This window comes from Montipora capricornis, chromosome 6 (assembly GCF_036669925.1).
Source record: "Montipora capricornis isolate CH-2021 chromosome 6, ASM3666992v2, whole genome shotgun sequence".
Classification (NCBI taxonomy): domain Eukaryota; kingdom Metazoa; phylum Cnidaria; class Anthozoa; order Scleractinia; family Acroporidae; genus Montipora; species Montipora capricornis.
Window position 1 is genome coordinate 16,943,505 of NC_090888.1, and position 17,985 is coordinate 16,961,489.

At 38.6% G+C, this 17,985-nt stretch overlaps 1 protein-coding gene and 1 pseudogene across 3 annotated transcripts in view; both read right to left on the bottom strand.

The window, feature by feature from the left end:
- LOC138051629 (uncharacterized) overlaps window positions 1-15,522 on the bottom strand; it is a 36,751-nt gene extending 21,229 nt beyond the window's left edge. For 2 of the 3 annotated variants that reach the window (XM_068897869.1, XM_068897867.1), the window contains exons 1-2: window positions 15,393-15,522; window positions 13,969-14,053 (exon numbers count right to left, since the gene is read on the bottom strand). The gene's annotated coding sequence lies outside the window, so the exon portion shown is untranslated. Of the gene's footprint in view, window positions 1-13,968; window positions 14,054-14,780; window positions 14,856-15,392 lie in introns of all 3 variants that reach the window. The other variant, XM_068897868.1, reaches the window with a different exon arrangement.
- LOC138050310 (uncharacterized) lies at window positions 780-3,333 on the bottom strand (annotated as a pseudogene).
- Window positions 15,523-17,985: the final 2,463 nt, after the last annotated feature.

Below are 17,985 nucleotides of genomic sequence, written 5' to 3' on the forward strand. Positions count from 1 at the left end.
ACCGGGTTTGTCAACAATCCAGAAAGCAATTTCAAGCAAGATTGGCATGTCCGACTTCTGCATCTAACTCTTCTCGCACCAGAAGAAGGGACGAATGGATAAAACTGCGTGGTCTTTCTATAAAGCACAGATTGTCGCCCTTGTAATAGCCTGTGTACAGCCGCCCGCTCTCCGAAAAAAAAAATCGGAGAGGAGCATCTGTGATTTACCGTTAGTAATCGTATTCCGGAATAATTTTGCACACATTATTAAGTGATCTACGCTGACCAAAATTTGCGTGGCTCATATTTCGTTGGAGCTAAATTCTCAAAATGGTGATCAATCAGGTAGATTTCAAACGTGCATCGAAGAGCGTCTACGCTAGTTTTAAGATACCTTGGCTTTATAGCATAGAAGCACTCTTTAAAGGAAAGGATGTATTTGCAAGTCTTCCAACCAGGTACGGCTCTGATCTTCAGAACAACACAGATCGTTGCCGATGAGCTGTTATTTTCCTCGGTGTGTTCACATCTCAAATCTTCTAGGGCATCACGCTTTGTAGATTGTGCTTGAGAATGGCTAGGCCAGTCCGAGCAAGGCGTTGGGATTACATTGACTGGTAAGGAATAGCGGGAGACGTTTTCGAGTGGACAATCTTTTGAATAGTGCTATATTCACCTCGTGAAGAGCGCTTCCGTTTCTTTTGTGCTGACAACAATTCCTACAAATGTACATCGAATCGATTTCCACTTTACACTCCATAGATAACAATTCCGCTCGTACTTTAAAAGAAAAACCTCTTTGACAATCAAAAAGATGTTTATTCGTATTTTGTACCGTGCTCAAAGTACACACGAACTCATCGTAAAATCTCTCACGGTGGTTCTCGCGGTGTTGATATGGAGAAATAAAAAAAAAAGCCAATCAAAACTCGTTGTTTCAATGATGTAATGATCGATGGGTAATAACCAATCAAATCATTTTCCACACATTCCAGGAAAAATCACGTGGTATGGAACACGATTATCAACGGTAAATCGCTCCTCTCCGATTTTTTTTTTTCGGAGAGTGGGCGGCTGTACACAGGCTACCCTTATTTCTTACCTCCAGAAAAATCCTATCCATATTTCAAGGAGATCTCCGAAAAATCAAGTCTATTTTTGAAAATTTCAATCCGATCTGCGATTTTCCGATGCGATTTTCGTTACGTCAGTGAAAGTAGCGCAGTGATTGGAAGACCTCGATCACATGTTCAAGATACTGTTCACGCGTGACCTGGGTTGACTATAAAGTTTCCAAAAAGTGAGATGCTTGCTGGAGATTGCACCAAAGGCACATATGTCCCTTGGTTTTGTGCTGGAGGCGACAAAAAAAATCACTGGAAATGCACCGTCAAGTCCGCGATTTTGGTCTTTTTCATGCTGCTTGCTAAGAGAGCCTGTGTTCAGGGGCACCCAACGTCAATTGTCGGAAAATATCTGTTCGGAAGACGATTTGAGATCTAGACTTTTCGGAACATTTGTTGTAAAATTCCTTGCTTGCCTGCCTGTCCTAGGATTTTCAAACATCTAAAACATGGCATAATTGCCCATTTTAAACGGATTTTTACCCTAAAAAGGTCACCTAGAATTTTCGGGAGCCTTTTCCCTGGCTGAAATTTTCGAAAAGGTAAGTTTTGATCGCTATAATTTTCGGATCACTAGACTTTTAGCTAGAGAATCCGAACAGATGAAAAACTTTTACGGGATAAAAATATGCCTATATCTGTCGTTTAAATATTAAAATACGTTTAAGATTAGATTTACTTAAACCTCTAATGATAAAAAAGAGCGAAAGAAACTTTACACAACGTTTCGATGACTCCATGTCATCATTTTCAACTGAAAATAAAATAAAATTTGATAACTTAATATATACCGTGCGAGGTGATAAAACGTGAAAGTGTGAATGTAAATAGTGACAAATTTAAATAAATAGTTTTGCGCGTATGGAGTCTGATTGTGTGTTCAAGCATGGCCTCTTCTTCTTTATGAATAACATTTCATAAATCAGACAGTCCAGTTTTCCGTTGCACTTCTTTAAAACGGAAAAATTGTTGGAAAGGTCGCCGATGGTTTCAAGAGCGTGGTCGTTCTTTAAGTGCTTGCCGATCGCTGAATAACGGTGCTCGTCAATACGTTGGTGTAAATGTCGGTTAGTGTAGCCGACATACTCTGCATCACACAGATCACATTTATAATTATACACAACGCATTGTTGGCTAATTATAGGTGGTTTGGGCTCACACATCTTGAGGTCTTCACATATTTTGCGACTCTTGAACACAGGTAGAAGAGTGTGATCGATTTTGCTGCTTAGATCTGATAATTGCCTTTTCACTGCGTCAGCTGACTTTTGATCTTTAAAAGGCAAAACCACTCGGTGAACAGCATTTCCATTGGTGGATAATTGAGCTTGCTCTCCAGGGTTTTCAGACCTCACTGAGGTGAAAAAGTGAGAGATAGTGGACTTGATGAGACTGTCGGGGTACTTGAGGTTAGTAAACATCACCTTGAGATGATCACGTTCAGATTTCAAAGACTCCCATGTGGAGGACAGGTGGAACGCACGATTTAAGATGGTCTTGAGTAGCGATTTCTTGTACCTTTTATCGACATGGCTTTGGTGGTGAAGCAGTAGGTCAGTGTTAGTTGGTTTACGATAAACACTAGTTTCCAGTTTGTAGCCCTTCTTGAGGACTTCCATACCAATAAATGGTAACCTGTTATCAGACGCCAGTTCCATGGTGAAATTTATGGATGGATGACAACTATTAAGCGTTGATAAGAAATCCTCTGCTGCTGGTACATTTTTCATCGTAGCAAACGTGTCGTCCACGTACCTTCTGTAAAATTCAGGGAGCTTGTTGTCTTGATCTAGTTTCTCCTCGATAGAACAGAGAAATGCGTTTGCCATGAGTGGACCCAAAGGGGAGCCCATTGCCACGCCGTCGATCTGTTCATAAAGTTTACCATCAAACTGGAATAGTTGATTCATAGTTGCAACTTCTAGAAGTTTAACCAGGTCAGGCTTTGTAATGTTAAGATTGTGTGTAACATTAAACCAGTTGTCAACAAACGCCTTCTCAGCGATGATTTCGATAGTTTCTTAAAGCGGTACATTAGTGAACAGGGACGTGACATCAAAGGATACCAGAATGTCATCTCCGTCGATGACTAGGTTTTGAATCTCTTCAGCAAAAGAGAAGGTATCCGATACTGTATAGCGATTGACTGACAGGGGCTTCAGTTTCTCATCGAGCCACTTGGCGAGGGCATAGTTGTAGGTACCGGTGGCAGATAGGATAGGTCTCATTGATAGTTTCTCTTTGTGTGTCTTTGGGAGTCCATAAAGATGGGCAAGGCGTGAGCCTGCCTGGCAAACACAATCGGCAATCTGCTTTGGCAAAATCTTCCGTACTACAGATTCGAGGTGTTTCTCCTTCTGCAATAGGGGGTGGTAATGCTTTACTGGTCGGCCTCTCGTTCTTGGTCTCTCTAAGCTGACAGGGGTGAACTTCGATGTATCATTGAGAGATGCTTGACTCAGCAGGTTAACATAATCAGATTTATTCATGATGACTACACCAGTTCCTTTATCTGGCTTCGTGACGACGATGTTGTCAAGTCGTTTCAATTGCTGTATAGCCCTTTGAAGTGGTTTTGGCGGCTTCGGTGATTTGCATTCGATGTAATTAAGTGCGATAGATCGAAGGGTCGCAGCGGTTAACTCTTTCTTGTCATCGGCAAGAGTACGCTCCAGTTTCCAATAGAATTTTTCGAAACTCGCTTGTATATCGATGGCAGATATGCGTTGTGGGAGGGAGAACTTTAAACCTCGGCAGAGAACAAGCTTTTGGAAGAATGAGAGCTTGTATGATGAAATGTTTTGGATGTGCTTGTCGATATCATGATCCTTGTTTAATAGCCTCATTATTTTGTTGGTGTGATTGGCCATTACACTCTCACTGTGTTTCGTCCGTAGGTTTACCATAGTTCTTACGATGCACATGTATTGGAGCGGCGTGCAGTTTAGAGGGATCTCGTCGTAAATCGAGTTGATCTCATCCTTCAAGGTCGCCTTCTGCTTGAGCTTTGATCTAAGTTCTTCTCTGATGACATTAGCACTGAACTGTTCGGATGCTTTCGACCACTTTTTAGACTTTGTCTGATCAACTTTGGCAAAAGTCGGTGTCAGTTCGAAATTCTGGCAAAGATGAAGAAACTCGATAGCTCCATCGCACTTTACTTGTTTTTTGCTACAATCTTCAAGTCGAACTGTAGCTTGTCTTCGCGTTTCAATATTCGAATAAGATTAGATTTACTTAAACATCTAATGATAAAAAAGAGCGAAAGAAACTTTACACAACGTTTCGATGACTCCATGTCATCATTTTCAACTGAAAATAAAATAAAATTTGATAACTTAATATATACCGTGCGAGGTGATAAAACGTGAAAGTGTGAATGTAAATAGTGACAAATTTAAATAAATAGTTTTGCGCGTATGGAGTCTGATTGTGTGTTCAAGCATGGCCTCTTCTTCTTTATGAATAACATTTCATAAATCAGACAGTCCAGTTTTCCGTTGCACTTCTTTAAAACGGAAAAATTGTTGGAAAGGTCGCCGATGGTTTCAAGAGCGTGGTCGTTCTTTAAGTGCTTGCCGATCGCTGAATAACGGTGCTCGTCAATACGCTGGTGTAAATGTCGGCTAGTGTAGCCGACATACTCTGCATCACACAGATCACATTTATAATTATACACAACGCATTGTTGGCTAATTATAGGTGGTTTGGGCTCACACATCTTGAGGTCTTCACATATTTTGCGACTCTTGAACACAGGTAGAAGAGTGTGATCGATTTTGCTGCTTAGATCTGATAATTGCCTTTTCACTGCGTCAGCTGACTTTTGATCTTTAAAAGGCAAAACCACTCGGTGAACAGCATTTCCATTGGTGGATAATTGAGCTTGCTCTCCAGGGTTTTCAGACCTCACTGAGGTGAAAAAGTGAGAGATAGTGGACTTGATGAGGCTGTCGGGGTACTTGAGGTTAGTAAACATCACCTTGAGATGATCACATTCAGATTTCAAAGACTCCCATGTGGAGGACAGGTGGAACGCACGATTTAAGATGGTCTTGAGTAGCGATTTCTTGTACCTTTTATCGACATGGCTTTGGTGGTGAAGCAGTAGGCCAGTGTTAGTTGGTTGGTCTTGAAACCATCGGCGACCTTTCCAACAATTTTTCCGTTTTAAAGAAGTGCGACGGAAAACTGGACTGTTAGATTTATGAAATGTTATTCATAAAGAAGAAGAGGCCATGCTTGAACACACAATCAGACTCCATACGCGCAAAACTATTTATTTAAATTTGTCACTATTTACATTCACACTTTCACGTTTTATCACCTCGCACGGTATATATTAAGTTATCAAATTTTATTTTCTTTTCAGTTGAAAATGATGACATGGAGTCATCGAAACGTTGTGTAAAGTTTCTTTCGCTCTTTTTTATCATTAAAATACGTTTAACAATGCTATGTTTAAGTGGTTTTGAACTATATTCTCGTTGGGTGCCCCTGTGTGTTATTATGGTCAGCCTGAGCTAAGATATCAGCCTATACTTCATTATATTAACGGGTGAAAGTCCTGAAGAAACATGAAACTTGGTTGCACATGAACAGACTGACCATTGGCCGAAGTTTAGTGCCAGTGAAGAAACAAATTCGGAATTCATGAGCACTTCTGAAAGCTTAAATTATAAAAGGTAGAGTTACCTATGGGAAAAGTGCCAATGTGTGAGACAGCGTGAAATTGCATCAAAATGCGTGAGACTTTAGAGCTCTGCAATAAATTAATGGTTTGCAACCTAATCATGAGTTTTTCAAGACAACAGAATCAATCATTGGAGTGACCTAGGAATTATTTTTGTTGATCATGAGCAGTGTTCAGTGGAGTTTCCAAGACAATAATGAACGCAATGTCTCAAACTCGTTACTGACCTCAACAAAGTCCCCTTACGAAATTACAGTTTCAGCACAATAATAATTGTTCTTGCTAACTTTTTATGGGTTTGGGGTAGTTATATGTCAAATTAATTTAGTCTAAGCCTAAAGGCTTCCATTGAACAGCCCATGCACAAAGGAGCTAATTTAATGTCCACTGTTTGCATCCACAAACATACTGTATATTGGTCATCATTTTTTTGATGAAATTGTAAGGGCTGCATACAAAATGGGTATTAATTATCATTGTTCCATAGTGAATGTGAATGAATGTGTCAAATGATTGCAGAGCCTGTACATTAGTAAAATTAAACATAAGACATTAAGTTAAGTTTAAGCTTATTCAAGTTGAAGTTCAAGTTAACAGCTACACGTAGTTACAATTTATGTCATACATTGTAGTTAAGACTATTTCAGTCGGTTATAAAACTCTCACACCACAAATAGCATAAGAGGCTCATCGAGGTGGCGGAAATCAAAATCAATTCATCATGTATGTTACTAATAAGCGAAATAATAATAAATAAATAATAAAATAAATACATAAATAAGCAAATAAATAAATACAATGAGGATATCAAGAACACCTAACGACAGATCTATAAAATTATCAATAATTAAAATAATTTAAAAAAATAATTAATTAATTGAGACTTCAATATAGTTGTCTTCGAGTTCTAGAGTATTGAGAAGTATTTTCTTGATAGCTTTATGAAATTTAGATTTACAAAACATCCAACACTACGAGGGATAGAGTTCCAGATCAACACTCCAATTCTTGCAAAAGAGTTTTTCATTTGCTCAGTTCTTGTAGCCTTTACATAGAACAACTCTTTTGAGGATGCTCTAGTGTCGTAGTTGTGAACTGTACTAGTTTTGGTAAATTGATTGAGAACGTTAAAACCTGGAGCAGATTGACCATTAATGTCGTACATAAGATAACTAGCACATTGGAAAAAAGAAAATAAGGGAAGACAGTTTTCGGCGAAAAAAAAAGGAATTGCATGCTCATGAGCGCTACCAAAAAAGATCAAACGAAGAGCACGCTTTTGCAAAACCAATAATTACTTTTGACAAACTTGTTCACAGTTGCCCAGGAGCAAATGCCGTAAGTTCGATAGGGAGTAATTAGAGTGTGATAGATATTGAGCAGTAAATGTCTTGGTACATAATGTCTCAGTTTTGCAATAACTCCAATTGATTTGCTAAATTTATGACAAATGTGGTCCATATGCTATTTCCATGACAAGTCAGAATCGTTCAGTAGTCCAAGGTATTTAACATTGTTTGACTTTAAATATTGGGAGTCAACTCATTGGGTTTCAGCCATTCACTGACCTTTGCAAGTTCCAAGTTAACAGTTTTTTCAAGAACATGCATGTTTTCATTAGCATACATTAGGGTTGTATCATCAGCAAACAGATAGATGGAGAATTTTTGGAAAGATTTAAAAATATCATTGATATAGAAAAGGAATAAGAGCGGGCCAAGGACAGAGCCTTAAGGAACTTCACATTGGACGACGTCTTTATCAGATAAAGGATTATTGATCTCAAGTGACTGAGTATGGTCAGATACACTGTAGATAAGAACGAAACCAAGAACTTATCACTCCTCTGATGCCGTAGTTTCCAAGTTTAGCCAGTAGTATATTGTGATTGGCATTATTGAATGCCAACTTAAGATCGATAAAAATACCACAAGTATACATGTTGTAGTTCAATTTGCACTTTGGTACAATTTGTTTTTGAACTGGTACAAAATAGCTTGAACTGGTGCAAAAACAGTGAAAATAGTTTAATGTTTGTTGAACACAAAGAACACACTTCATTGATAACAGCTGTTTGCCATTCATTTACTTAGTTCAAGAGGTTACTGAAATAAGGTTTGCTGAGCATTTCAGAGCAGGACAGAAATAGCAAGACTTGTTGGAAATACATAACTTTCTGGTTTGACCAAGAATAACATGTGTAGTTTTAAGCACTAATTTACACAATTTAAGCCTAAACACGTGTTCTAGAATGGTTAGCTTTTATTTACAGTCATGATGTACTAAACATAAACATTAAAAATTTATTTTAAAGCCTGTTCATTTAGTGTATGTGGTGACAAGGGCTAAGGATTGCTTTTAGGCTTATCATCAAGTTAACGTGAGTGTACCAGTCCTGCTGTTGGTTTGGATTAGTTTTATCATGTTGTGTGTACAATTCATTTTGCAGACTATAACAGCAATACATGAATTATGTCACAAGAAATAAAGTGCAGAAATCTTACAATTTCATTTTGCTATTTGTCATTAAATTAATAAAATAGTATTTTGAGATTAGTGTCTGGTAGCAATTTGTTTTGTTTTTCCATATCAAGATATCTCAATGAGTAGTACATGTATAGGGGAAACTTAGCACCAATCAGCAGTTTTTCATCTATAGCCCACTTGCTTTTTTGCACGCTGCTGTAAAAGATGTTTTGGTAGAGAAATCTAGTTTCACATTAGTGGAAATACAAGGATAGAATCGCGAGGGTGTGATCAGAGTGTTAACTTTGCCGTACTCTGTCACAATTCTTGCATATCCACTCTCTTCAATTTCGATGATTTGACCAATAGCATACATGTATTGGGGTGGAAAGGGTTGATCTTGTCTACTTTGTTTATTTTTATTGCCACCATGTCCGAAATCTTAAACGCTTACTTCTGAATAGTTGGCATTCTCCCATTTACTTGTGATTTGACGTCCTCTATGTGCTGTTCTTTGGAGCAACTTCAGAATACCCCGCCGCAGCTAATCACTATTGTTTCCCACCAGACTTAATACAATAGATCCTATTCTTATTCAATGAAATGCAAATAAGTGGCGGGGTATTCTAAAGTTTAGCCCAGTTTTCCTTGGTGGTATGTCCATTTCTTTCTTTGCAATGTCTTTAGTTGTGACTGAGATAGTTTGCCTTCCGTTCCTCTCGAATCACTACTCGAATTTTCACTTTGAATTTTCAAGTATTCCATTGCTTCATTGTAAAATGTTCTTCGATAAACATGGTTAGTTGTGATGTATTTCGCTTCTGCTTTTGCTTAAAGTCATCTAATCTTTGATAAAATATTTCGTGTGTTACACACTGCATTGTTGAGCTGTTTTCTTCCAACGAAACTTGCGGAGTCTAAATGTGAATAAATTGAAGTTTGGACCGAGAGTGGTCTGGGATGAATAATAAAATATTTGGACAGAGAGTGGCCTGGGATGAATATTAAAATATTTCATTATAAATTATCATGGTAAGTTTGCAAGATCTGCTTGTGTAGTCAAGTGGATAAGTGAGTGGACAACAGATCCAGAGGTAGGGAGTTCAAGTTCAAGTTCGGGTGAGTAAAAAAGAAAGTCTTGAGTATACTGTGTAAAGTCTGTCATAGAGGGAGTGGACATAAGGATATGCAAGGAGGGGGGCCACCTGGAAAATAAGGGAGGATAGAATTGTGAAAGAAAGGGGGGTTGGATAGAGGTGATGGGGAAGCTGAGGGAGGGGTAGGAAAGTAGAAGAAAAGAAAGAAATAACATGTTCTTTTTTAGACCCCCTAAAAACCACGCCTCTGTATTTTAACTATACCCCAAAAAAAGGAACATCCCTTTTTTAGACAGTTGATAAAAATACATGCAAACCAGTACAATTAAAATGGTACCAGTTCAAACTATTTTGTACCAGTTCAATATATTCTGTATCACTTCAGAAAAAATTGTACCAAAGGAACAAATTGTACAACAACATACACACCACTATCCACATTACACTAATAGAATGCACAGGAGAATATCTAGCATTGCAAGCTGCGTGCTGTGCATATATGTACTTCGAAAGCCATGTTGTTGATTGTAAAGAATATCATTGGTATCGATAAAATCGATTAATATAAGGTCCATTTTAGTTTCTCAAATACCCCATTGAACTGTAAATAGATAAAAGAGAAATAGGTCAATAGTTTTCCGGTAAAGTCTCATCATCTTCTTTAAAGACTGGGACGATCTTCATATATTACAATTTGGCTGGGTAAGTACCAGTTAGGATAGGGCACTGAAATAATAAGATTAGCAACCTTAAGTAAAGTAATAGGGCTGGAGTAGAGTCCAGATGTTTTATTATTTGGTAAACTCAAAATTTGGGACCCAAAAACAGATGGAAGTGCTCACGGCATTACGGATATCAGATGCCAATTTATCTCCAATGTTCGCAAAATAATTATTCAAAATGTTACGAATCCTCTTTGGGTCACTCCACAAAATAGCATTTTCAGGTGATCGAATAGAATTAACTTTTTTATATTTCTTTTTGTTTCTTGAATCACAAAGCAGTCCATTGATGCCTTTCCGTGTCTGACAAGCATCCTTAAAGTTCAAGTTTAAAAACAAACAAGAGCAGTCAGCTTAGTCCTGTATAATCTGAATTAAAGAAAAGATTACTGTATTTTTTAACACATACATGTACTGATCTTCTAATCCCTGAAGTGAGCCATGGCTTAGCCAAGAAGAAGCCAAGAACCATTTTCCTCTTAGATAAGACTTTCAAATGGGCATACTTATTTATTACCCAATTAAGAGATTTATAAAACTTAGAAAACAATTGGTCTACTATACATCTCTATCACCGCAAATATTGTTCCAATCAACCTGTTGTAGATCTGCTAGAAAACCATCTGAGTTGAAATTGCTATAGTCTTATATTTTAATATTTCTTAAGGGCGAAGAATCTTGTACAAGCATCTTAATCAAGCAGACTTGTAAATGACCTGTTACATCAGTAACAGTATTGCCACTGGCAATACTGTTTTGAGATTACATGTATTTGAGAAAACATTATCAATCAATGTGCCTTTTTGGTTTATCAATAAGTGGAAGAATGGAGAAGCTTTGCGTGCATTGCAATAAAGTATTGCTGTAGTTGCAAGTTTCATATTTGAGTAGATCTACATGTACATGTACAGTGTATATTGAAGTCTCCCATCAAGTATATGTTATTATTACTACATGTATGACTGAAGAGCTCAATGGAATGTGTAACATAATCAAGAAATTTGTCAGCTTGATTGTGCTGTCGATAGACTATTCCACATACACATTTCGTATCCTTCTTGTGAAAAAACTCAACCTACAAAATTAATGTACAAGGCTTGAAGAGAAGAATTTGAAACATGTTCTACCGCTTGATAATTACATGTACATCTTACACTGTCTAATCAATAAGCCAACAATAAGCCAGTCTCACTTCAGCAGGGAATCCACTGGTGGCACTAACCAGTTTCAACACTTTGAAGAGACACTTTCTTTAGTAAGATTGGGCACTACACACTGGCACATAACAGCAATGTCACGATATCATATAAAATGCCACTTGTTGCTGAACAAGGTGTGTACAGCCCAAATATAATGCACGCGCAAGAAGTGGCGCAAGAAGTTCTTGCGCCGCAAGAACACGCCAGCTGTCAAAAGAAGTTAAATTGCGGTTTATCCGCAAGAACATTCAAAGCGCAAGAAGATAGAAAGCTTTCCGCAAGAAGCCGCAAGAAGTTACGAACTTAAAAGCAAGACGCAAAAAGCACAAGAAGTTAGCGGGTTCAACCGCAAGAGTAGTCGGTGTTGCTTTTCTGTGGTGATTATGGATGATGTTTTCCAAAACATAAATCGCTTTCAAGAGGAAGTGATATAATGGTATGTTTCCTCCAATTGGGAAACATTCGATGGCCATGAGATCAGAACTCAATGTTTGGTTATCCCAATTTATCGCAGGCCGTATTTTACGCACTCGCTTAAAAGAAAGACCGGTGAACGTGAATGTTTCAAAGCAGTAACTAATTTCTGCACTTTCAGAAAAAAAAAAACCTTCAATCACGCCATTAACTACCAACAAGCAGGCTCGCAAGCATAACGAACCGTCTAAAGAATGAACATTTGAATGTTTTAGATCGAACGCGTACCCATTTGCATATGATGCCGGGAAGGTGACAGTGTTATGTGCTTAAGCAAATGTCGTGTGATATCTTCATCGGCAACAGAAAACTCGTGGTATCATGACAATACTAACAATAAATAACAAACAAAAGCTTCTGCATTTATAAGTCCTTTCAGAAACACTTATCAAGGGAACTACATTGTAGAATGTCACCTGCGGGATCAAAAGCGAGGAGAGTGAATGTTTCAAAATGTGAAATGCACATGAATGCAAAGATTTAATAAGGCCACTTTGAAATGTGCTTGTTTCATTCCTGTTTGATATAATTATTTTTCAAAGAGAATGCACATCACCAGGAAAAGACGAACAATAACAATAATAGTGTTCCTGCAATATTTGCATAACAACCATTACGCTGAAAACAAGTTGGTCACGCTTTTGTCACGTAATTCGCCACGTAATTTGTCACGTAATTCCTTTCTTTTGGCTTTGTTAAGACGGAATGGATACAGAAGACGTCAAAACAAAACAAGTTCCCCATCAAATTGCCCTAGAGAATCAAACTTGATTCATGCTCATTTTATTTTTTCTCAGTGAACGCAAACAATCACATTTCTGGTTTTAGGTGACGATCGTGAAATAAAGCCACGTGCTCGGGAGCAGACAACAAATGAAAATGGCGAGCTTAAAAAATTTAGTCTTGTGAGTCTGCTTTCACTCCATTTTCCTTAAGATATTTAAACAGGAATGCACAGGAATCAATTCTAGCTTCACATTTACCGGTATGTGAATTTCACAACAATGAATTCCTCTACATTCGCGGCGACAGTCCTACAAACGGTTTGCGTCGAAAAAGCCATTCTGATCACTACAGTGTACCTTGATAAACATTTCTTTGACTGGGATTTTTTGGTAGCAAAAGGGTTTCGTCTGATATTTATTCTGATTGCTATCATGCGACTAGTCTTCGTGCAAACGTTGCTAAAAAAATCAACATCATTGTGGCGTTTGTTTACATGTGATAAATATATTATGTAACTCCCGAGATTCGACCGTGCATTGCCCTGAACAATTTCGTCTTGTTGCGAGTTTTGTATATCACCTTCTTTCTGAGATGTTGCCGCAAAGAAGTTCTTGCGGTCAGGATTTTTTAACAGAAAGAAGTTCTTGCGGTGTCAACTTCTAACCGCAAAGAAGTTCTTGCGGCTGGTAGGATTGAGCCGCAAGAAGCCGCAAGAAGTTGCCGGCCTTGCGGACGCAAAAAGAAGTTCTTGCGCGTGCAATATTTTTGGGCTGTACTGTACCTTGTCAAGGGAAAAGCCCAGCAAAAACACCCTATATTTTGCCTTAAATTGCTCATATCTCAAAAACAAACTTGGAGACCCCCATTTTTTTATTGCTGGAAAGTGGTCAGAAGGCCAAGATGAAACTTTCTGCAAAGTTTAAAAAAATTCTGTACCATAGAATCAGAGCCACATTAATTAAAAAATCAACGATTTGAGGTGGCTCTGAATCGGCAGCACAATTTTTTTTAAGCGTTGCAGAAAATTTCATCTTGGCTTTCTGATTCCTTTCCAGCATTAAAAATGGGGTTCACTGGCTTTGTTTTGAGATATGTGCAACTAAAAGACAAAATAAAGGGTGTTAATTACTATAGGCCTTTCTCATTTCCATGGTGACTTATTACATCACCATAATTACTGCATCTTGTTCAGCAATAATTGGTGTTTCTTATAGTACCATAACATTGCTTAGACATGACAGCATTGCAGTCCCAAACCTTTTAATAACAACATTACTTGAAAGCTTTGAAACCAGCTAATCCTAATCCTAACCTTAAAACATTAACAAAGAGAGTTTTAACCCCTCCCTACTTGAGAGTCAGAGTTAGAAATTTTACTCTGGCTAACAACAGATGATTTTACTCGCCAATTTGGGGCGCTTTACATGTAGGTGTCAATGGGTTGAAGAAAAATGTGAAAGAGTTGAGAAAATACTGATAAACTCACCTAAATTCTCAGCCGTAGAAATTAACCTTTAACTGGTGGAACTGCTGCCTTCTTCGCAATCCTTTTCTTTTAAGCCAAAACAACCCTAAAAAAGGCAAACTTATCAGGGGCCGTGGAGTACATTTGAAAGTAAGGGCACCAGGCTTTGGTATGGATCGAAGTTGTGAGGGGAGGGGAGGAGGTTTATGAGAATATATATGTACATATAATAATAATAATAATAATAATAATAATAATAATAATAATAATAATAATAAACTGAAATCAGACCAAATCAAATCAAATGTTAGTTTTTGAGGAGAGGGGAAAACCTAAGTACCCAGGGAAAAAACCTTCGCAGCAGAATAGAGAACCAACAAACTCAACCCACATACATGTATGGCGTCAAATCTCGAAATTTATCCTGGGCCACAATGGTGGAAGGCGAGTGCTCTCACCACTGTGCCAGCCCTGCTCCCAACAACACCACAGGAAAAGGGGGGGGGGGGGGGGTCCGTAAGCCCCTCCTTCTCCGGAGCCTCTGCTTATTCAAAGTGTCTAGCTTGGGAGCGGCAGATTAGTTCAATTTTACTTCAATTTGTACTCTCTTCAGTTCTCAAACCAACCCAGCCGTGCCATTACATTTCCTTTCACCATTAACTTCGCTTACTCCGTACAAAGGTACATTTTATTATAATATTCCCCGATTTGGGACGACTGTTGGTTGATACAATGGTGAAGGCAGCCTGTTTCGAACAACATATTTACACACCGGTTCATTACAAAAAAATACAGACGTATAGAGATGAGATTTGTTAGTTAATAATGCATACCTTGCACAAAATGTGATGGATGTTTTATTCTAGCGAAAACGATCGTTAATCTGCGTACAGAAAGCTCTTCAAGGCCTTTCAAACAAAAATGAAAGTGAAAGAGGTATTTTCGAATTTCACGCAAGCATCATGCATATCATGAGTCACGCGATACTATTACGATGAAATGTTGGAGAAAATTACACTTCGAGTAAACGAGGGCATGGTAAAACGTGTCAACTCGATTAGTGAGGATAAAATGATCTCCAAACATCTACAACATAGCCTAGATCTTTCCACGAAGCACGCCCTGGCCGAAGCACCGAAGCAAACTCAACAATGAAGTAAAGCCGACGTAAAGGGTCATTCTCTTGAGTGGATTGATTTTATTCCCCGTAAAGTCACTTTTTAGTTACTTCCCTAGCTGATGAAATTAAATTCCGCCTTTTTCTGCAATCAGCTGCCATTGCAATCATACGGATATTAACGCGGAAATATGTAATTCCAACTTACCAGAATGCAAACTAACCAGCTAAAATTTGCCGGATACTCGGCTCTATCGCTGAATCATTTGCGAAGCGGGATCGGTGTCAGTGTTAAGTTTATGCATTAAATTACATATAAGACACAAACCTTCATCAAAGCTACTGCTTGTCAAGGAACATCAACGTCCTCTGCATACGTTTGTGAAATCAACAAGAAGATCTGAGCCGTATCCATTGCCGCATCCAGACAGTGAGTGGATGACGTGAAGACACTAGACCCATACCTCGCTGAACAACCTTTGGATACTGATAATTGATTCTGATTGGCTATCACTCCGACATATGCAGCAAGTGTAGCAACGTATTTGATTGGTTGATCAGACAAACACCAAATTGATTATCATCTGTTAGCCACTATCAAAAATACCATATTTTGCCTCCACTACTCAACCGGACACTCAAGCTAGGTGATATATGGGCACGTTGGCCAGCCAAACCACCATGCAGTTTATTAAGCATTGGAAGAGGTACAAAAATATTAATACATCAATTCTAAAATGAAGAGAAAAGCAATGCACCAGAGCCGGGCACGAAAACCCCTAAAAAAAACCCAGCAGGTGGAAAAAAGCGGGAAACGTGTACCCCCGACAAAGGCAGTCGTGCGACCCTCGGGGTTCTAGGGTATTCTAATTGAAAGACATTACTTACAATGTAAATTAATGAACGCTATCATATACCGCCTAACGAAGGCATTAAACACTAACTCAAAAATTTGGTTTATCAACGGAGTTGATAATGTAAATTGACCACCGTACAGAGATTCTAAAAGCTGACGTTTCGAGCGTTAGCCCTTCGTCAGCCGTTAGCCGATTCGCTCTGACGAAGGGCTAACGCTCGAAACGTCAGCTTTTAGAATCTCTGTACGGTGGTCAATTTAAATTATCAACTCCGTTGATAAACCAAATTTTTGTATACTACTTCCCCACCGACGCAGCACCACAGTTTCTTTAGAAACTACCCCTTCAAACACTAACTCAGCTCGATAGGACAGAAAAAAGAAATAGGACTTGTGCATGCGGCGAAGGCTGACCGTAGAATGCCTTACTTGCTAAACAATCACCAAATACACACTACGATCACGTGGCACTCCAAGCGCCTGCCGCTCACAACTAGGGGCCCGTTTCTCGAAAGTCCCGAAACTTAACGGGCCATTTTCGGGTGTCACAATTCCCTTCGTATCTCAAGAACGGAGAGAATTTAAGTTTTCAAACTTCACAGTAATTTTTCTTATTGTTACCTTTAAAACATGTTAAAAGATCGGCTTTCCAAAACAAGCGGTTGCCAGTTTCACAAATGGCTTTTCGGGCCCGAAAAGTTACCCGGACTTTCGAGAAACGGGCCCCAGGCCTCTGCTACGTGACGGCAAAATATAAATTTATGCTAATCAGGATGATCACAAATTACATAATACTCTTTGTTTGTCCCTCCAAAATTTTGCATTAGCACTGTTTTTATTTTCTCTTGGGACTACGCTAAACGGGAAAAGTCGGAGTGAAATTAGGGTTTTGCCAAAAATGTAAGAACCCTGCATGATATTAGCTCATTTCTTTCCTGCTAACTCCAGATATCAAGCAATTTCTCAAAGGAACGAGACAAGCTAAAACGTTTGCCATTGGCTGTAAATGTCATGATTAACCTCTCGAATATTTTGGTCTTTTTACGGCTAACGGTTAACGGATCTGTTAAAAATTAATTGCCATTGTCTTAAAAAGTTAAAAATTAACGATCCCATGCCAGAAATATTCTGGGGTAGAAAAAGATTTTCACACTGAAAGCTATAGTTTCTACACTGCGGTACTTTGTTTACAAAATAATTTAAACAAAAAAAGTATATTAACTAGAATGTGTTAAAGCGTAAAACATGTAAAATACCATCCATGCGCATGCTGTAACAGTTCTTACATTTAATTTGTTGACGTCGGTGGCTTACCGCTTTGCGACCGCCTAAACATCAAACCGAAGCCACGCCTTGACTTGTCTTCCAGACCTTGTTATCACAGGTTTACCGATAACCATCTTCTATAAATTAAGTCAAAATCTGCTGAATCAGTATCACTATGGTCGCTTTCGCTTTCGTACTCCTCCACCTGGTTGAAATCGGCCTCAGACGCGAGCCTAAGGTGCGGCACAGTGACATCACTTATGAAACTAATTCCGCACTCTTCGTCAACAACAGAGCAATTTTCTGAAGAGGCAGTGGGCGTTACCATCTTAACTGCACCCTTGGTACAGCTTTAGGATTTGTCTTTGCATACATTGCCGGACTGAAGAGCTCCTGCGTTATCTTTGGTTGTCTCACTGTTCTCTGTCGCACTGGACGGTAGTTTTCGAGCCACTCTTTCATGGTGTCTTCTTCGTTTTTGGTAAGAGTATTAGCAGGCAGTGGGGTCATGAATCTTACATCTTTGAACGACATACCCGTCTGAGGGGTAAAGTATTTTACCCCCTATTTGGTTACTTTTCTTAATGACTCCTTTGATATTGTACCGAAGTCTGTTGCATATTGAAGAGCATCAAATATCTCGAAACTGGGTGTAAATTCTCTACTACCGTTGTAAGTAAAGTTTTCCAGTCAATGTTATTTTTGAGCTGTGGATTAATAACTTCGATTTTGCTCATATACAAGGCTCTTTACCCCATTGACTAGAAGGTCTACAGAAATTTGTGACCTTCGGGACACA